Source organism: Canis lupus, chromosome 21, assembly GCF_003254725.2.
Source record: "Canis lupus dingo isolate Sandy chromosome 21, ASM325472v2, whole genome shotgun sequence".
NCBI classification, from domain to species: Eukaryota; Metazoa; Chordata; class Mammalia; order Carnivora; family Canidae; genus Canis; species Canis lupus.
The window spans coordinates 18,700,129-18,723,177 of record NC_064263.1 but is presented as its reverse complement, the minus strand read 5'-3'; the positions used below and the strand labels follow the sequence as shown (position 1 = coordinate 18,723,177).

At 36.6% G+C, this 23,049-nt stretch overlaps 1 protein-coding gene across 1 annotated transcript in view; it reads right to left on the bottom strand.

Moving 5' to 3' along the window:
- Window positions 1–23,049, bottom strand: part of TENM4 (teneurin transmembrane protein 4) — a 2,722,049-nt gene that overhangs the window by 1,726,780 nt on the left and 972,220 nt on the right. The window lies entirely within an intron of this gene.

The following is a 23,049-nucleotide window of genomic DNA, read 5'->3' as shown; positions in this document are numbered from 1 at the left end:
GCCATGCTCAAGTTTATATCCCTCTTCAGTGGCTAGTACTGTATCTTTTATATAATCAATATTCAAAAGTACTAGTAGAAATTTAACTGCTACTCTCTACATTTAAGGGATATTAAACTGAGGTTTGGCTCTGCTAAATTTTAGAAATACATAGTACACAGAGTCACTGTTACAAGCAAAATCATTAGGCACACTAGCCATATTTAAACAGCATGATGTCAGAATAGATATTCATTAGACTTAATGGATTTGTGTGTGTCAGACAGAACAGATGTAAGAAGTTATGATAGAGTGCAAAATGAAAATAGAAACAGATTCCTGTGGTGAAAAAAGGGAAAATGTTATCTTGTGGAAGGACAGAAACCTCAAGAATGGAGGGACTCCATGGTTTGCAATAAATGTTCAAAAATTGTTCAATAATCATGCATTTTTTTTACTTTATATGTGTAGGATTTTTAGAATAATATAACAGTAATAAGCCATTGTTCTACTTATTGAATGCATACTCTGGATAGGTGTTTCATGTAGCTCAACACATTTTAGGTATGCATGATCTCTCATTTTACAAATGAGAACACTGAGGCTCAGAAGCATTTGGTACTTTCTCAAGGTTATGTCTTACTAGATTTGCATATAATATTCTGTGTACTCACTCATTTAATAAACACATGCTGAACAGTACATGTGCCAGACATGGTTGTAGGAACTAAACATATAAAGATAAATGAAGACTTTAAGGAATTCACAGTCTTGTTGTGGAGTCATAGATAATAACACATAAAAAAATAGGATGTTGGGGAGCCTTGGGTAACTCAGTGGTTGAGGGTCTCCCTTTGGCTCAGGGTGTGACCCCAGGGTCCTGGGGTGCCTGTGTCTCTGCCTCTCTCTCTCTGTTCTCATGAATAAATAAATTTCAAAAAGAATCTTAAATATACAGAGGGTCAGCTCCACTGAGATAGTTAACCTGTGGGAACAATGATGGAGGTTGTGATAACCTGTGACACTGATATCTAATTCAGCATGGGGTGAAAAAGCATGTAAGGCATCATGGAATACTTCCTGATAAGCCACAAAATGTCTGACTTTATGAGGGAAGAATCTTATCTGAAATGGAGGGAAGAGCACATACAGTTGACCCAGAAACTGGCCCCAGCTCGCCTTTCTCATCCCTGCTTTTACCAGAATATGTGTGATAAACATCACAGACCATCTTGATTTTGCCTACTTTCAAAGTAGACACCTTGAGAGATGACGATGAGTAGACCACTTGACTTAGAGTGCTGCTATCCAAGGTGCTTAGTGAAGATGGAAGTGTGTATCATGGAGGGGTGCTGAAAGTTTGGCCTATAAAGATGCAAATGGTGCCTTTTTGTGATTGTACAGGATACAACCAAGTGGTGTCAATGACAGTCCCTGTTCCAGGCAATGTGCTCTGTGTCTGACATATTGTATCTGACTTATTCCTCACAATGATTCTACAGATTAGGTTTGCTTGCTTTCATTGTATGGATAAGGAGATTTATACCTGAGGAGTTTAAATAACTGTCCAAGAATGATACACAGAACAAATAAAAGGGCCAGGATTTAACCCAAAATATCTATGGCTTCAAAATTCTTGCTTTGTATATTCAGGAATCAGGAATTTATATATATATATATATATATATACACAGACACACACACACACACACAAACACAATAATATACACTATTTCACTCCTTGGGTAAGCTCTCTTCAAGCCTTAGAGAAAAGTACTTTCTTCTCTCAGTCCAGTCCTTAGGGAACAAGAAAACCTGCTGCTTCTGCATCAGCTTCTTGATGAGTAGCAGCCTCTGTGGGCTCTATCTCCTTCCATTTTTCTGCTTCTTCCTGATTTGACTTCATTTTTTACCCTCACTTCCCCCACAATCCAGGTAGAAAATAATCATCCCTTTGACGACATCTGCTAGTAAATTTGTTCTTATTAGCTTGCCAACTTGTGTCTATTAAACTGTCCCAATATTAATCTAGGTCACAGAAGACCAATAGAAACTCCCTATTGATGTAATATTTCTTAAGTACCGTATGTTACCAGGTTTACAGGAGCTCAAGCAGAGCCACTAATGGGAACTATGAGCTCTGAGTAATGAAATAAATACGAAAAATGACTCTAGTAAGAAGTGTGGGCTTCCTTTGAACATACTTCTGTCTCATTTGTAGGACTGTGGGGTTGTTAAGCCTAATTTTATGGCCAATGTCATGTAAAACTTGTCTGTCTTTACTGTATCCTTAGCCACAAAGTCTCCCCCTTTCACTTTAGTTTAATTCCAGATTTGGGTTGAAATCCCAAAAGTGGTAGGTTTCTGCTCTGAGCACACCATGCATTAATCTACCACACACCAGAGTCCATTAATTTTGAATAGTGCTATCAATTATACTACGTGACAGGGAGATAACTATGTTATCACCTTTGCAGAAGTATCTTTCTTAGGAAATCTATGCAGCTTCATCAAGACTCTAATGCTGATGGATAACTCTCTCCTCAAAAATCACAACCTGATTGCATTTTTCTTTCACAGGATCTTAAAAATGCAAGTAAATAGAAAACCTCTGAGGCTTATAATATCTATCCACATAGACAATGAATAAGCTTAACATTATTCTTCTAATAATAATAATAAGATTGTTGGGATGTTTGGGTGGCTCAGCAGTTGAGCATCTGCCTTTGGCTCAGGTAGTGATCCCGGGATCACAATAACATTTAAAAATAATAAATAAATAAGATTGTTTCTGCTTACTCTGGACCCTTTAAATAAGTGTAAAAGTCCTCAGAAAGACAATGTTAGCACTTGGACTTGGACTTGCGAGTTTCCCCAGGTTTATCTATTAGGTGCCACTGTGAAGTGACTCTTGTTTTTTTATTATTTTGGGTTTTTTTTGTTGTTGTTGTTAATTAATTAATTTATTATTTCTGTAAGAGAGATAGAGAAAGAGTATGAAAGTGCAGTGGGGAGGGGCAGAGAACAAGGGAGAGAGAAACTCAAGCAGACTCCATGTTGATCTCACAACCCTGAGATCAGACCTGAGCCAAAACTTAGAGTCAGACACTTAACCAACAGTGCCACCCGGGTGCCCCATGACTCCCTCCCCCATTTGGGTCTCTCCTATCCTATTCTCTCCTATTCTCCTATTCCCTGTTTAGACTCCTCATATTGGCAAAGCGGTGTTCTTCCTGGCCTTTCTTCAGGACAACTTCTGATTTGTGTTCTTCTCTTTTTTTTTTTTTTAATTTTTATTTATTTATGATAGTCACAGAGAGAGAGAGAGAGAGAGAGAGGCAGAGACACAGGCAGAGGGAGAAGCAGGCCCCATGCACTGGGAGCCCGATGTGGGATTCGATCCCAGGTCTCCAGGATCGCGCCCTGGGCCAAAGGCAGGCGCCAAACCACTGCGCCACCCAGGGATCCCTTGTGTTCTTCTCTTAAAAACTCCAATAGAAAAGAACAAGTCCACTTCTGTGGTAAATTTCACTCTCTTAAATGATTTCCCTCAAATCAGGACAATAGAAATATTAGTAACTCCAAACTCATCCATGGCTTCCCAATCAGCTCCAAATAAAATAGAATCTCTTTGCCAACTATATGGTACAAGCCCACTGTACCATATAGTTGAACTTATTGCTTATTCATTTGTGCAATAAGCACGTGTTGGGTCCCACCCCATGCCAGCCACTTTTGTAGGTTACTACTGACAAGATGGAAGTATCCTATGGCCCCTAGACTTAATAAAAGAGAAGAAAAATAGCAATGAGCAAATACGTGTGCAATACGATTCAACTGCAGGTAACAAAGTAGGATCCAGAAACCAAAGTGGGGTAAATGTTGGGCAATGTGAAGAAGAAAGGAAGGCCAGAGCTGCCCCAGGTATGCCAGTCAGGAAAGACACCTGAAGACGTTATGTTGGAGCAGAGATCAAAGTATCTAATGAAAACTTTTTAGACCTTGTCAATGTCAAGTGCTCAGAATATGAGGTTGGATAGCATTTGGCAATTTTAGGGGAGATAATAAAGCCAAAATATTTAGGGCAGAGAGACAAAATTAGCTGGACAGGGGCTAGATCAGGCAGGCCCAGAAGCAAAAAGAAACCACGGACTCTTCTGAACTGTTCTGATACATCTCCAGGTCTGAGGGCAGACAGACCAGAAGGTTTCTTCAGTCCCTAATGACTGACAATAGGTCTCAACTTTGTGAGGGAATCATTCTACTCGCATGTCAATAAAAATGGATTCTCGTGTCCTCTCAATATTTCTTTAGGCTGAAGCAAATAAAATGTATGTTTTTGAAGAACATTTAGAAATTTAGACTGTGCTCACAACATTTTCTTTGCAAAGACAAAGAACACCACAGAGTACTTGGTCCCATTTCCTCTTGCAAATTATATATATTTGTATGTGTGTATAAATTTGTATATAATGGTTGTTTTGAATTATATATGTATGTAGTTCATAAAATATATGTACGCAAATACCACAAAATTATACAGTATAATATTAAGAGTAATTTTATGTATGGTCGTGTTAAGGATGGTATTATTCTACTATTTTATTATTTTTATTTTATTTCCCAAATTTCCACAATAAATATGCATGGCTTTAATAATTAAAAAGATCCAAAACTGAAGGCCTTTTTAAAATTGCCCCTATTTGCAGATTCTTAGGAAAATGTGGAGGGAGATGTATTATTTAGAATTGTTAATCATCCATGTTTGGATCACATACCTACTGATTAAAAGTATGATGCTGGACATGTTGCTTAACTTCTCAGAGTCTCAGTTTTATCATTTGATAATGTGTAGGATTACTATGAGAAGTAAATTTTAAAAACTGAAAGCAATGAATCTACAGAAATATCTTAACCATACTCTTTTAGGGGTCAGAATCATAACTCCTAAATTGGTGTCCTGAGACCAATTCAAATATGTGTGTGTGGAGGGTTCCTATCATACAACCAAGTAATTCTGACACCAGCAGGGTGTCCCCAGAATTCAACTCAATGCAACTTAATTCCAATACTATCTACCAGGAGAGCATCAGATTCCTCCAGTTAAGGGTTTAGTCCTACAGGACTCCCTTTACTTCAGAAACCAGTCAGAAGCTCATGTTAACTGCATTTCTGATCAACTGGCTATAAATCAGAGAGTCTCAGGACCTCCTCCTCAGGTTCAATTTGTTGTAACAGCTCACAGAACTCAGAGAAATATTTTACTTTCTAGATTTCTGGTTTATTATAAAAGGATATAACTCAGGAAGAGAAGAATAGGGCAAAGTATGGGCAAAGGGTACAGAGATTCCATGCCCTCAGCAAGTGTGCCACTCTTCTCAATCTTCACACATTCCCCAACCTGGAAGCTCTCTGAACCCTATCCTTTCAGGGTTAATGGAGGCTTCTTTGCATAGCCACGACTGATTAAATAATGGGTTATTGATAACTAATTCAACTTTCAGCCCCACACCCACTTCCTGGAGGTCAGGGGATAAGACTAAAAATTCCATGTAATCTGGAGTTTGGCTCATTGGCCACTAGCTCCCATTCCTAGGGGGTTTCCACAAATCACTTTATTAATACAACAAAGGACACTTTTATTGCTCTCAACAGGAAATTCCAAGGGTTTCTGGAGATGTGAGCCAGAATAGGGGCAGAGACCAAAAATATATATTTCTTATAATAAATCACCATATCACAGGTGTATGCACATGGTATCTTGCAGAGTTTTATATGGAGTAACTTTAGAAATCCATATAGAATCCTTAGAAAATAAAGTTACTAGACCCCTCAACTTCTGGAACACGCTCGTTATATGCCTATAAAATTGTGAAATTTAGACTTGAACACAAATTCCAACCAGGCTTGATTAGCACCTAACTAAATTCATTCCCAAATCAGGTAGCATTTTAGGAATCCTATCATTTGTTGTCTTAAATGCACTTCCAATATGGTATGCTGGAAAGGTGTTGGTCTTCAAATTCAGAGTTTGAAGCATCTGAGATAGTCAGTGGCATATAATAGGTACTCAAAAAATGACCACTACTCTTGTAATGATTAGTACTATAATTATTTTAGAACACTTAATATATTTTGTATTTGTAACCACAGTTCCCTGACCCTGTTCAAACACATTTGTGTGTGTGTGTGTTTTTTTTTTTTTTTATCTCTAGAGAGAACATTCATCTTTGTTAAATGGCATTTTGTGAGAATTAAGTAGTCTTATTGCAGCCTGTTAAAATCTCTTTAGATCTGATTCAGTCAGAAACTATATGCATTCTCTTTCCAAATTCTTGTCACTCTTGCATTTGATGAACTGTCTACTAGAACTTTGGCAAAGCCACAGATAAAAATGTTGACTGCAGTAAATTTGAAGGCAGAGCCATGTATTCTGCATATCCCCCACTATGAGAAAGAATTGGGACTGTTTTCAGCAGTGTACATCTGTACCCTTTGAAAAGTGGCAGACTGAAATCGTTTTAATTGGTTAATTTTAACCTGGGGTCAGTGCATTTATCTGAAGTCCATTTAAGTTTATAGGATGTAAGGCCACTTGAAAATTGTCATTAGTTGTCATTTTTTAAGAGACAAACTGAATCACAAATCAAACCTGGAAATTTCTTGATACATCTGAGCAGTATAATTAATGAAAATCAACTAATCTTTTAAAATTTACTCTGTCCTAGGCTCTAAGCCAGGTCCTAAAGAAGTTTACAGTCTAATGAAGCAAGCAGATATATAAACATAACATTCCTATATATGTTGTCAAATGCTATAACAGAGGCATCCACAAGTGTTTCTAAAGCATCACAACCACATTTCTTGCCACAAAATTGTAAAAGTTTTAGAACTGGAAAATACTAGATTATCAAATCCAATCTCTTCATCATACTGATGGAAAAACTAGTTGAGAGAGTGGAAGCAATTTATCCAAGTTTACACAGTTAATTTGTGGATCAGAACTCAGATGTCTAAGTGCCAATTCTGTGTTGCTTCTCTTCTCCTCTCCCCCACTGACCATATTCTCCCAAATCAATAAATGTATGCGGTAATCAAATATCCTGTCTGAGGATGTATTTTCATAATCTAGGGAAGATATAGATGCAGAAGAAATAGAAAATTTGTATGTGTATCCTATTGAATTTTTACCCAAGAATATACCTAAAAAATTAACACACATGCTCATGCACAATTGAATTCCCTTAAATTCCAATAGTAGCTTGTCATTATTTGTTTGTTTGGGTGTTTTTCCTCCTCAGTGGAGTGTAGGAAAATACAATAACAACACCTTGTTAATTGAGGATTCAGGCTTGTTAGTTTTTAATTAATTCATTTTACAAATGTTTATTGGCCTTTTACTATACAAAAAGTCCTTTGTAAAATAAAATATAAAGTAGTTATGGCAGCACCCCTTAAGGAAGTCTGTTTGTCTTGGCAGTACTCTGTTCTTTGGGTTGCAAAGAGCCTAATGAAATGTATTATAAAGTGTAATGAAAGCAGAACAGTCCAGATTCTCACTCTTACCAAGAACACACAGGCTACTGTCACTGATCTAGGGTATCTGTTCTACCATAAATTAGAAGATCCAGTAAATATTTAGTGGATCTTGTTAACTGAGAAGAATTGAGACATGTGATTAAAGAGATATTTTCTCATTTGGTTCTCCCAACTACTCTGAAGAACTGATATTTTCATTACTCCCTAGTTGTTCTAGATAAAACCCTGAGGTTTATAGATACTGATTAACTTGTCTCAGGTTACACATCAAATAAACGGAGAAGCTTGAATTTGAATGCAAGTCTGCATGACTAGAAGGCCTAAGCTCTTTCCACAGTATTTCTGGAATCAAAGTGTGGTAAGAGCCATGAGTGTGTCCAGTCCTGGGACAAATGGATAAGAGGAGCTTAGAAAGAGTCAGTTCATTGCTGAACCCAATAATTTGCCTTTGTTAGGGGTGAAACTTATGCTTTAAAAACAGTTTTCTATAAATTAACATACAAATGCATACACATGTACATACACACACAAATATATAATCCTCAGTGTATCTAAGTGTAAAATTCTGTACTTCATCTGTGAAATTCTACACTTGGTCTTTCAAAGCTATTATTTGCCATTACTGTTAATGATGATTATTTTTCACTTTCTGAAGCTCCAATTCTATATTTATAACATGAGCAGTTACATGCAAAATAGTTTACTGTGAATTTCAAATTTTTTCCCAATGTGGATGGCACTAGCAATGAGTTTATCTCCCCTTAAGCACATTTCTCTTTGGTCATGCCAAATTGCCTTAGCTATTTGGTCTTACCAATGGTGTAACACTTGCCAAAAGCTTCCACAGGGAAATTAGGTAGCTCTAAGAAGCTCCAGATCTCTTAGCCCCAAGTTTCCTCAAAATAACCTGGACCATTTCCAAACTCTTCAGTTCCACATCACTGGTCCCTGGGTAAGTTGTACAAGATTTTTGAATGACCTCAATCTACCCTAATTTGAAATCACCACAGGTAACAGAAGGAAAAGCTGAAAGGGCTTGTTCCCAGACAGATCCTCTAGAAAGTGCTGCAGGCCCAGTATGGAGGGCCTCATTCTTCTACATGGCTTTTGTTTTTTATTTTATTTAATTTTTAATTTTACTATTATAATTATTTTTTACTTACTGAATGGCTTCTTTCCTTATGATGACAAGGAAATTTCTGAAGAGAAGAGGCATCCCCCTGGCTTTCTATTAGAAGTCAGAAATGAAAAAGCAGGGGACAGACTCCCAATCCCTCTTTCATTTACTTTTCTAAAAGTAAATTTGCAGTATAGACAGAAGACTGAAATAGTGAGGGCTTCAGTTAATTATGCAGTGATATGTAGTAGGGATAAAACAATAAATCAGATCAAAAGTGTTCTTCACTCAGGAAGTCTGTAGTTAGTCATGAATGAGGTCATTTCAATAAAGTGAGATATGTATCAGGAACAAAAGTACCAAGAGAACTGAGATTGGGTACCAAACCCAGATCCACAGGGCTAGGGGAAAGTTTTAACTTTTGAGACCCATGTCTACTTATTCTCAGAGGTCATATATTGCATTTTTAATCTAATAGGCACTTATAATATTTTTGCTATACCTGTCACACACCATTATAAATACTTTATAAATATTAACTAATTTAACCTTCATATTGACCTTACAAGATAGGTACTACCATCAACAGCCCCATTTGATGGACAAGGAAACTGAGGCATAGGTATTTTGAGTACCTTGCCTGAGGTCACACAACTAGGTAGTGACAGAGATGGAATTTGAACCCAGAGGATATGCGCTTACCGCTAAAACAAATACCTCTTTGTAAATTTGTAAATTTTGTAAAAAATGAAAAAAACCTATGAGCTGGTCTGTAGGGCAGGTTCACATTCTGCAGTGCTGGAAGGGGAAGGAGTGAGGAATGATAATCATTCCATGGCCTGGTTTGCAAGAAAATAAGGACACCGAGAAACTCCTGGGACCAGGAATATGCCATAATGAGTCCTGTGTAAAGTTCCTGCTAGGATACTACAACAGCCCATCCATATGTCACTTTGTGGCTTAGCCTAGCACCATCTTGGTAAGTGCCAATCTCTAAAGAAGGGAACATGTAGGGATCCCTGGGTGGCGCAGCGGTTTGGCGCCTGCCTTTGGCCCAGGGCGCGATCCTGGAGACCTGGAATCGAATCCCACGTAGGGCTCCCGGTGCATGGAGCCTGCTTCTCCCTCTGCCTATGTCTCTGCCTCTCTCTCTCTCAGTCTGTGTGACTATCATAAATAAATTTTAAAAAAGAAAGAAAGAAAGAAAGAAAGAAGAAAGAAAGAAGAAAGAAAGAAAGAAAGAAAGAAAGAAAGAAAGAAGAAAGAAAGAAAGAAGTTGTAAATAATCTTTTCCCACCTAAAAAAAAAAGCAATGTTTTGCAGATAGTAGTTTTCTCACCACACTTCTCCACATGCAGAGAGAGACTGATGACAAAGACCCCTTTTCTAATAGGCAAGTCCAAAACTATCCTCACACTGCCGGCCTTACAGAGGAAACAAGAGAACAGTTGGCCAAATCAGAAACAAGATATCTTCTTTATTGCTACCATCCATAATCCAAAAAATAACTGGACTTCCCAATAACCAGAAAACTCTGAGAACAGAGAGTGGGGAAGAGAAAAATGCATCAATTTCATGGACAAGAAAATATCAAAATTGCAGACAGAGCTCTGCATGCTCTCAGAGCAAACTAGCATGTCGGCTATGTCTCTGCATCTATGGGGAACCAATCAGACCCTATGGGTAGCTCTGTAGTTAATCAATGGGCTCTCTTGGTACTATGCCTGTTTCATCAGGAACACTCAAAATATGCTTCTCCTTTTCATTAGCAATAACAGCTCTTGAGTACTGGCTCATCTTCCTTAGAAGGTTTGTGATCTTGTATATGTCATTTAACCTAGCTGAACTTTCACTGTTATCCATTAAAATGAGTGTAAAGAAGTGAAATAATTTATCATTCTGACAACCAGAATTTCTATTAGGAAGAGAACGGTTTTACAGAAAAGCACCTTGATAAGTTCTGGTATTAGCTGATTGTCACCACAGCTTCAGGGAAGAAGGACAGGATGCTACGTGGGAAAACTAAACTTGAAACAGAGGAGGAGATCAAAAGAACCTAGAAGACAAAAAGGGGAAGAAAAGCAACAGAAGACCCTAATGGGGAGTTGCTAAAGTCAACTGGGGTTAAAGATGTATGAAACTCCACAGTGCATTAACTAAGGGCATCATAAGAGCAAAATTTCTTAATATTCTATTCTAAGTTGTTTACATTGCATGATATAAACCCTTCTCTGTTTTATACACATCTTAAGGACAGTCTAAAAGACTTATACATGTTTATTAGGAGTGTTGATTTTTTTTAGAAGATTTTATTTATTTGAGAGAGAGAGAGAGAGAGAGAGAGAGAGTGCATGAGCGGAGTTTGTGGGGGAGGAGCAGGGGCAGAGGAAGAGGGAGAAGCAGACTCTGCTGAGTAGGAAGCCCAACACAGGCCTGATACTGGGACCCTGGGATCATGACCAGAGCCTAAGAAGATGTTGAACCAACTGAGGCATCAAGATGTCCCAGAAGTGTTAATTTTAGAGAAGTGGAAGAACCAGAGTTCTAAGTGTAGGTCAACAAAGACAACTCAGGACAGACCAGGTACCCTGCCACGTGAGTGGCCATGAAAAGAGATCTTTTAATATATTTAGGGAAGCACTCTATGTCCACAGTCACAGGTAGGTGGTGAGGAGAGGAAATTCAATGTTATGTCGATTTTGAGAAATAAGGAACATCCTGAGAGCTGGTTACTCAAGCATAATCACATTAATTTGGCAAGCAAATAACCATGCATCACATTACCTAGCCCTTATTAAGCGACCCCCCCATAACCCTCTCCTTCCATTATTTGTATTTGGTTGGTATTATATATAGCCTTTAATCAAAATGTTCTCGTTTTACTTTGGAGTACATATTTTTACATTGTAGTCCAGCCCACATCATTCCAAAGGAGAAATATTAGCTAGTCTGTTCCAACTGCAGGATCTTTCAATCTCTAGAATGCACTTTTCCCCCCTTTTAAGCCATATCACCCCAGTGAATATTCATCTGTGTAAAAGTGATTCATTATCACCTTTCATTTTTACCATCAACTGTCTTACTGTTCATTACCATCCAGAGGCTGGTTTCTCATTTTTGTCCTTGAATCCACAATTTTTATTTCCTCTGCAGACTACTTTTCGCATCTCCTTTTACAGTTTCTGTCTTTCCGCATAACCATCCCTCTGTGTCCCGTGATCATGCTGAGCGGCAGTCACTAAATTATTGGGTATTCTCTGCAACTTCCCAGCATCAATGATTTTCGGCTATATAATCTGCTCGCTCTTTTCAGTCAGCTATATATTGGGAAGGATATATGGGTATTACCACTCACAAAGCTCAAAATGCGAGGGAGCTTACTCAGACTAGCGTCTTTGGCTGATTTAGAGATCAACTTCCTGTTTATTATCAACTATTATCTGTGTGGATTTTTTTCTTTCAATCCTCTTTGTCTTTCTGTCTCTAGTTCTGCACGATCATGTTGCTTAGCTTCCTGGGCCATTGCAATGGCACTCTTCCATCACTAATGCCATTCTTTACTGTCGATACCTGGATTTAAGATCCTCTGCAGCTCTCTCTTCTCTTTTTTTTAATAAACTCTTTTTGGTTAGCTCCCACTACACATGAAAACAATCTCAGGCATCCTGGATTTTCTTAGGGATCTTCCCTGAAATATTCACCTTGGCCATATAGCATCTCTCTCTGGCCCTCCCGCTTCCCAATCTCTCTCCTCTCCTTTACTTCTCCTTTCTCTTACTCCCTCCTCCTCTCTTTCCCTCTGAATTAAAGATTGATTAATAATATTCTTTAATTCAGATATATTATCAATTAATATCATCAGTCCATGAAAATCCCCTCCTTTATTTTATATACTGTTTTTTTTTCCTTTTCACAACGTCTTATTCTCATTTATTTGGATGTATTCACATAGCCATTTCTGCTATAATGCTTGTTTTGAAATTATGAATTTGTTCCAATGACATTGACATAGAGAACAGTTTAAGCATAACACAAATTTCTCTTTATGCATAATTCTGTCCAGGAGAAACACCAGGTGAATATAGAAAACTGTACCCCACAGACTGGAACGTTGTAGGAATATACAGCACACACACACACACACACACACACACAGAGCTACTTCAATTCACCACATGTTATGAACCATCCACACTTGCACTCGCATTACATACAGCTTTCTATGTGATATTGAAGCCTCATTCCACCACTTCACAGTAGCTCACAAGCTGCAACGCTCCCTGTGCCCATTTTCCCAAGATAAAATTCTGTTTTTTTCAACACAAAGTTGTAATGGGTATGTATTTTAGTATATATGGACCTTTTCCAACTTTAACATTGTGCAGTTGTGCTACAGTTTTTTATTAGATGCCAGGTAACATTAACATTTTGCTACTACCTTGTAAAACCCACTTCCAGATCTGAACATTTTATTTGGACTACAGATCCAAAAGTAGAATAGCTAGGTTATAGAGTCAGCAAATTTTACTCTACTTTTCCTAAAGAGTGTGAGCTTGCTCTCAAGAATGCATATGCTGGGGGCACCTGGGTGGCTCAGTAGATTAAGTGTTTTGGCTCAGGTCATGATTTTGCAGTTGTGGATCAAGCCCCATGTTGGGCTCTGTGCTCAGTGCAGTCTGCTTCAGATTCTTTCTCCTTCTCTCTCCCACTCACTCACTCTCTCTCAAATGAATAAATAAAATCCTAAAAAAGAAATGAATGCATAGGCTGGTCTACCATCTCCAAAACAATGCATAAGCATGCTTAAATCTCTACCTGGCACTGAGATTCAAAGTGTTCTGAATTTTGCCTATCTATTGTATATTTTCTCTGCCATTTCTTCTTAGTCTATTGATCACTTCAGAGCATTTGTGATCCTTTCAACTGTCATTCTCCTCAGTCTCAATCCACAGTGGTAGCCCTGGCATTCATATACCCTACTCCTTGATCCATATCCATTCCATGGTTACACTGATTTTTACCAGCATCTTCCTCTACTTTCTCAATAAGTATCCCACAAGTATCACCAAGACCCAACTGCCGGTCTGCTAGTTCAGTACAGACTCTCATATCTAATTCCTCCATTTTATTCATTCATTTCTCTAAAAGCAAAACTTGGACACTAATGTATGCCTAAATACCTGTTGAGGCTCCTCTCACATTTCACCTCTTCTGTGAAGACTTCTCTGACTACCCTATCTAAAGTGGACATAATTCCTTTCTTCCACATAACTTAACATGCATTCACTACTGTTATCGTTGTTTTTTAACCTCTTTGTTTTGTTAATATCTGTTTTTTATACATTTTTCTTTCTAAGGGGATCCTGAGCTACTTGAGGTTAGGGCATTTGTCTTATTTATCTTGATTTCTCCCACCTTTAGTAGGCTTTCAAAAACTCTCCCTTGAGTGGTTAAATGAGCAAAAAAAAAAAAAAAAAAAAGAATAAATCAAATATTATTTTATATCAAGTGTCCTTAAGTAATCAAAGTTTGTAATAATGCCCAATGTGCTAGTTATAATTTAAAACTCTTTATTAACATAGAACAAAAAAATAAGATGAGATAATTTTTAATTAAAAAAAACTGTATCTGAAAACCAATTCAAAAAGGAGATTGCTTGATTATTTGTCACTTTTTTTTTTTCCTTAGAAAAGAACGTTTTATTAATTAGCCTCTCTGGTCTATAACACTTTTCTATAGCTATCATACTGCGTATCAGTAATGCTGGGATCTGCTAAAATGAAATATAATTGATAATGAATTCAGTAGCAAATTCTCACATCATTCTCAAGTAAATTCCAGTTGACTCAATCCATCCTTTCTTTTCCTATGATCTTTTAGATTATTTTTTATTAAACTTTAACATAGGAGTTAGTAAGGATTACAGTTCTGCATTATTTTTGCAGGAACATAAGCTACTATAAAAGTGTGTGTGTGCATTGTGGGGGTAAGGTGTAAATAGAGTGGCCAACCATCCCAATTTGCCCAGGACTGTTTTGGTTGTAGCATTAAAAGTCCCGTACCCCAGAAATTGCTTTCCAGGCAAATTAAGATGTTTGGTCATCTTAGCTGTAAATCTTCTCCACTTATTTGCAGCTTCTTAACCAGGCATTCAAGACTTTCTATTATCTAACAGTGACCTTCTTTTCTGACTTTTTTTTAGCAATCCCTCCTACAGTCTACTTTCCAGAAAAACTGAACTTTAGCTTGTTCTTTACACATGAATTGGCTTCTTTGCCTGCAATGCTATAAGTCTAAATTCTACCTATTTGTCAAGGACTAGTTAAAATGTTGTTTCTTCCACCACATGTGCTTTTGTAGCCAAAGGTTCTTCCTACTCTGAAAATGGCTTGTGATCCATTCCTGCTTTGCATTACAGGGTTTCATATATGTCCTATCTCTTTGGTCCAAAGAAGGAATCAATGTTAAACATAGGACTGCAAAGTGTAGTTCAGATTATGTTCATAAAATCTAGCATTTAGATTAAGCATGATTAATTACATATTGATACTTTGTTGTAATCTTTCAACATTGATCACTCATTTTGTCTTCCAATATCGAAAGGATGTCAAATTCTTTCAATGATATTAATAATTAAATTTATCTTATTTACATTCTTCTATACACTGAGGGGGAGAATATGGTGCAACAAAATGAGTATATACACTGAAGTCATTCATACATGTTGGTCTTCCTTTTACTTCCTTGGATGAGTCACTTAAACTCATTGAGCTTCAGTTCTCCAACTTTGAAATGGAAGTAAGACATTTTCCTATGGCTATCTTATATAATTTAAAAATAATGGATAACAGATGTCCACAAACTTTTCTGGAATGGGACAAATAGTAAATATTGTTGACTTTGTGGGCCATGGTTCCTGTCAAAACTGCTCAATAGCCATTGCAGTGTAAGATTAGTCATAGACAAAAGGAAATCAAGGAGGCAACTATGTTATAATACAGCTTTATTTACAAAAACAGACAGTGGGACAGATTTGGCTTGTTGACCACAGTTCGCCAATTGGTGATAGACATTAGGTATTTCATAAATGTCAACCAGTACTATCATGAGCTAATTTATTTTTCCTTACTAAGCATTTTGATTTTGTGATTCTGTCCTAAATTAAGCTCAAACTGGAATGCCTGGGTGGCTCAATGGTTGAGCATCTAACTTCAGCTTAGGTCATGATCCCAGGATCCTGGAATCGAGTCCCACATCAGGCTCCAGAGCCTGCTTCTTCCTCTGCCTATGTCTCTGTCTCTCATGAAGAAATAAATAATATCTTTAAAATAAATAATACAAAATAAATTAAGCTTAAACTAACCTAACACTTGCCAATAATATTTTTTTAGGTTTAATTTTTGTTTTTCCCTTAACTTCTTCCATAAAAGTAGTACAGGGAAATTATATGACCCAGGATATTGAATCTATTCCTGGTAGAGATAGGATGCTGAAGACTCAGGTGTTAAGGATTTTAGTCCTCAATTCTCCTTTTTCCTGACTGACTACAGTCACTGATACCCCCAATATTACAACTTCCATTTTGTTCAGAATTTAAAATTATCACAATCTAGTCAGAAAACATGTTAGGAACTCTGAGAGGGTCTGATTTAAGTAGCCACCAAAACCTATGCTCTGGGATGAAGCTGAGGCACCTGAATCTCTCAAGGCCAGTTTTCTTTCAAATATACTAATTTCTCCAAAATTCAATGTTTCTGTGTTCTGATTAATGCTATAGCTTGCCAGAGAAACTCACTGATCCCTGTAATCCAGTTGTTCTCAATTTTGGCCTCAAGTTAGAATCACCTGCAAAGTTTTGAAAAAGAAATTTTTCTTAGCCTAAAAAAGCAGTGACTATAAAAGAAAAAAAAAAGATAAATTAGACTTTAGCAGAATGTAAAACTTCTTTCATTGAACAATAATACCATGAAGATGAATGCTCAATGTATAGGCTGAGAGAAAAATTTTCACAAAGCATGTATCTGAAAAAAAAACTGGTGTCCAGGATATGTAGAGAAATATATAAGAAAACAAAACAATACACAAGCAAGACAAAAAACCTCTTAAAACTTAATAGTAAAAAGGTAAGAACCCAAAAATATCAGCCAAAACTTTAAAGCCACCTTGCAAAAGAAGATAGATAAATGGTCAATATGAATATTAAAAAGTGTTAATATCATTTTACATCACAATGAGGCATCAACATATATATGTCAGAATAACTCTAATTAAAGTGATCAATGAAACCAAGTGTTGGTGAGGTTGTGGAATAACTAGAATTCTCTAATAAATTACTGGTGGGAATAAAAAAATAATCATCTAGAAAAAATGTTCAGGCATTTTCTTATAAAACTGAACTAAATGTGCCCTATGGCCTAATGATTCCACTCCTAGAAAAATGAAAAAGTTCAAAATGACTTGTGAAAAAATGTCTATAGAAGGATCAGTTATGATAGCTAAAAACTGAAAGCAGCCAAAGTGCCCATCAAAAAGAGAATATATGAAAAAAAAGTTTATTTATTTATTTATTTATTTATTTTTAAAATTTTTTATTTATTTTTATTTATTTATTTTTTAATAATAAATTTATTTTTATTGGTGTTCAACATACAGAATAACACCCAGTTCTCATCCCGTCCAGTGCCCACCTCACTATTTTTTTTTAAAAAAACAGTATATTTATGTCAAACAATACTACTCGGCAATAGAAAGGAAAAAAAAAACACTATCAGAGGCATTAGCCTCCAAAATATTATGCAAAGTGAATAATGCCTTACACAGAACAGTACATATTATATAAACCCATTTGTATTAAGTTCTCAAAAAGGCAATAGTTAATCTGTAGTAGGGGAAAAATGTCAAATAATGATTGCCTCTGGGGAGTAGGGACAAGATACTGACAAGGGAAGGGCTTAGGAAACTTTGTAGCACCACGGTAGGATTTTATTTATATCTTGAAAAAAGTCTGGGTTACAGTGGTGCATGCATTTGTTAAAATTCAGCAAGTGGACACTAGAGAGATGTGTATTACATTTTATATATCAGCTCATCCTCTATGACAGAGCATCGCGCGCATACCCCATTGGGACCACACTTGCCCAAAGAGGGCAAAGGCCACGGTGTGGAAGCTTGGCCACCGCAGCTGCTTCCGCAGACCAGGCAGCGGGGCCCGCCCGCATACACAACTTCAAAAATCAAATGAGGTTGTATATAATACTATATTCTTGTTAATGAGATGCAAGCTAATGTATTTAGGGAAATGCTGCTAATATCTGCAATTTACTTTCAAATACACCAAAAATAGAATGGATTACTGGATGGATAGATGAATATGCAGGTGGGTATTTGATAAAGCATGTATAGCAAACTTTTAAATGTAGACTCTAAATGGAAAATACATGGATGTTCCATGTAAATTTTTTTAAAATTTTGCTGTATATTTAATTATTTTTATAATAAAATGACTCCAGTCCAGAGATTGTGATTTAATTACTTAGGGAGTATGACCTAGACATTGCTTTTGTTTTGTTTTGTTTTGTTTAGTTTTAGAAAAGCTTTTCAGGTTATTCTAATGTATAGTACTCAGATTCAAGAATAACTTCACCAATATTTTCTAACTTCACCCCAGGGAATATAAACCATTTCCTGCATATACAGCTGATCCTTGAACAGCATGGGTTTGAACTGCATGGATTCATTTATATAAGAAATTTTTACAGTAGTACTGTAAATATGTTTTCTTTTCCTTAGGATTTTCTTAGTAACATTTTATTTTTCCTTACCTGATTATCAGAATATAGTATATAATACATACAACATACAAATATGTGTTGACTAATGTTATTGATACAGCTTCCAGACAATAATATGCTATTAGTAGTTAGGTTTTTTGGGGGAGTCAAAAGATATATGCAAATTTGAGTAACCTCCACACTATTCAATAATCAACTGTATTCAGTCAGAAGTAAGAATTCTTTAAATTTTACAAACCTTTTACAAACATAATGCTGCAGCCTTGCTGACTGTGAGCACTACCCTACATGAGGGACCACATCACCCTGCCTTACCTATGGCATCAGTCCCTGTGATTGCTGGCCTTGGCAATAATCAAGCCCAAATGAACTAAGCCCATTCATTTTCCCTAAGGAATCAGCACTATCTGAATTGCTACCCTTTGCCTTTGATTTCCCCCCATCATAGCTTCTTTTGTCCTGCTTGTTGCACTGAGAGCCACTGTTTGCCTGCAAACAAATCCTGCTTGAGTTATCAATGACAAAATTCAGGTATCAGATAATAAGACTGAACGAGAATATATTATAGGTAATGCCTTATTTGACTACGTCTAAGTTGTTCCTCGAAGAACATGATTTTATTTTATCTGATAAAAGAGTAAAATTATCACCTTTCCTTATCATCATCAAGATAGGTTTTTATTACATATTAATATATTTAATTGTATTACACACACATATATGTATAACACATTATTACAGAATACATTACTCCACGTACATGCATATATGTTTCATTATGTGGGATGGAAGGCAAAACAAAAGACCCTCATTGTCTGTGGATAAAAGCTGAGTGATAATTCTCTGTTAACAAACAAAGAAAAGAAAAACAAGTGTTTAGCAGAAAATATATAGACACTCCAGCAATATATAGATTTTTCTTCCCAAACTGGACTGTGAACTCTTGTGCAGACAAGTATGTTCTACTCAACTTTGAGTTTCCACTGTCAACACAGCATATGGCATATGAAGGGTTTTCAATCGGTAATTGAGGCTCATGTAAAACCAATCCAACTAAAAAGGTCTGTATTCTTATATCATGTAGCTCACATGCATCTATGTGCCTGTAAAAATTCTATAATTTCAAGGTTAAGTCCTACAGTCACTTTGTATAATAGTTGTTAATACTGCTCTTTACAATTAAGAAAACTGAGGCTTATAGAGGTGAAGACATCTTGCCAAATTTGTCACATTCAGAAAGTGGCAATGACAATATTCTAGCCCAGGTCTAACTACCAAAATTGTGCTCTTTTTATCACATCAATCTACTTCCTACAGAGCTCAACAGAAGCAAGAAACTGTGAACCTGTCTCTCACATGTCACAGTATCAATGAGGATACTTTGGTTCTCTCAAAACCTTGAACAGAGTTCATCACCACCACTGGAGAGCACATAATGTTTCCAATAAAATATTTCCCCTTTATTATTTGTCTGACAAGCAAAGACCAGACACTCCCCTTTACCCTCTTCTTCAAGTCATCAGACAATTCTGATGTTTGAGTGGAAGGAACCTGTCACAGGTATTGTTCATCATTTTCCTTCAAAAGAAGGATGTGTGCAAGCTATACTACTGAGTAGTATAAATCACACACTCACCATTGCTGCTATGTTTAGTCTGATGAGGGAGAGAGAAATAAACTGCTGGCGAACAATCAGAACTGATGGCCTTTTTTCTGTGACATGTCAGGCTGCTTGTAGTGCCAATTGTCATGGCATCATTTATCTTTGTTACCAGCACCCTGAGTTAAGCAAGAATCAGGTATAGAAAATGGCCTTTGCCAAGTGAATTACTTCAGATTGCTGTAAACACCTTCTTGGGACCATTTACATCTTTGACTGTGATGCTCCCAAGTTATCCTATCCTATTCTGTTTTGACAGGAGTGGAGGTTCCACAAAGCTTACAGCATTGTAAGCTGGAACTCAGTATATAGCAACAATCAAATATACATGTAGTAACTAGTAGCCTAATAAATTTCCTTTATACATGATAGGTTAAATCATATCTTAGGGGATAAAAGTTTTGGGATGCATCGAGCGAGCTTGCTCATGCTCTCTCTTGTCTGTCTGTCTGTCTCTCTCTCTCTTTTTCTCTGCATCCCAATTAGAGGAGGACATTCTAAAGAAAAGGATGAAAATTTAAAGAGCACCAGCTTGGAATTTGTACCTTTATCTGACATAACTGATAAAGTCTTAGATTGGGTTCCTCTAGAAGCCAACCATGAAACTAGAAGTTTGTTTGAGACATGATCCCAAGCAAGAGAATTATGGAAGGGAAGGGAAGGAAATCTATAATTACTTTAATAACCTCTCTAAAACTACTGCAAATTATTATAAGGCAGAGAAACAATAAGAAAATATTGTTTTATTCACAGTTTGCTTCTTATTTATAAGGAAAAGGTGATCATGAGCACTAGCATGTTTTTATCAAACAAACAAAATTCTGTGAAAGTACCATGAATTAGGTTTTGCTATGAAAGGTATTACATTTTTAGATAAGTAGAATTTTATCATCATAATATTTTATTTCTACCATAAAATATTTCTCATGTCTACATAGAAAAGAAGAAATTATCAGTTGTGATTGTTAGTTTGTAAAATAATCATAGCCCCACATTTTTAATTAAAACTTTAATATTTCTCCTAGCTAACTCCCTAAAGACTTCCCTTTAGTCATCAATACTTTTTATCTTTTTAAAAAATCAATAATTTCTTTGGATTAAGACATTGAAGAGTTATTAAGTATGTGCTTTACACAAAGCTAGTGGATTATTGGATATAACAATCAGGATTTAAGAATGTCTCTATAATCAGAAAATGGAACTGAAACACACAGTATTTAATTTAGCAGGGATCATTGCAACATCTTACATTTGGGCTATAAAATATTCATAACATTGATAGAAAGTGGAAAGCAACATGGTCTATGTAGCTGTTTTCACCTAAGGGAACACAGAAGTAACACTGGGCTCATGTTCCTCCTCTCGACATAGAAACAACATTGTGTACTTTGGTTAGTTATAAAATTTAGATGTAATATATACACCTGGCATATAATAGGGAGTTGAAAATAATGGATTAGTTCATTCCCTTCCCATCAACTTATTTATTTCCTATATTAGAGGCACTGGGATGGGCATTGAGAAGGATAAAGTTTCTCTTCTCAAATCCTAGATTTGAGGGAGACATATGATACAGTTGGGATGGTATAGATTATCAAAGAAAATCAGAGGAAGTTATCCAACCAGAAGTTGGGGAACAGGCTGTCCTCAAGAAGACCGCTCAATGAATGTAACATCTAAGCAGAGACCTAAAGGATATATAAAATCACAAGTTAATAAGTGACACAAAACAGCCAGTGTTTGGGAGAGAGAAGGGTTATTCCTGGTAGAAGAGTGAGCCTATATAAGAGATAGAGACAAGTGGAGCTTATTATAAATGTATATAGGCTAGACCAGGGAGTATAAACCGGGGGTGAGAAGTGGTTGAAGAAGCATGAAGGACTGATGGGAGATGAAGCTAGATAGGAAACATGGGTTGCAGCCTTTAGGAGCTTCTAGATCATGTTGAGCTATATAGATATCCTAAAAGACCAATGAGGAATCACTTCAATAACTGAATTGGAATATTACACGATCAGATTCAAAGGACAGCAGAGAAGAACCAGGAATATTAACCATGAGTCTGCTATATCATTCCAGTTGAGAGACAATAGTGACTGAAGAGTGGTCTAGGGCTAGAAACTACTGAATGATTCCAGAGGTTTTTAAGGATAGGGATTTATGGTAGATTTAAAAGGGAAGACAGAAATTAGAGTCACAGATGAGATCAAGGATTTCTGTCTTGAGCAGCTAGACAAACTCCTAATTATTTTTTTTTAATTTTTATTTATTTATTTATTTATTTATTTATTTATTTATTTATTTATGATAGTCACAGAGAGAGAGAGAGAGGCAGAGACACAGGCAGAGGGAGAAGCAGGCTCCATGCACCGGGAGCCCGATGTGGGATTTGATCCTGGGTCTCCAGGATCGCGCCCTGGGTCAAAGGCAGGCACCAAACCGCTGCGCCACCCAGGGATCCCCAAACTCCTAATTATTAAACAGTGTTATAAAAAAACAAAAAAGATTAAGGATTTAATTGATAACAAAGAAATTCTAGACTTACACCATGGATTTCTATTGCCAGGAACAAAACTGTAAGTTTCTGCTGTTCTATGAAATCTTTGAACATATGAATACTTTATAATAACTAAATCTTAATCTCCATTAGAAAGATCCCCAATGGACCTTTACTTTGTTTTTTAGTAATTCAAGACACCAATCTAATCAAGATTCCCTCTCTTCATGGCCTCCCAACACACACACCTGTTAGAATTAATGTCTTCTTCCCTCACAGATCTTATGTTGTTTCTGACTCTACTGTAACACTTTCCATATAGTTTTCTTCATTTCAGAGACATCAAACTTGATTCTCTCTTTCCCAGTTAATATTCTAGCTAAAGTCTGGGACTCTGGAGCTAAACTCCTTGTATTAAAATCCCAGGCATGAACTCTTTAAATAACTTTGTGTAGAACTTAACCTT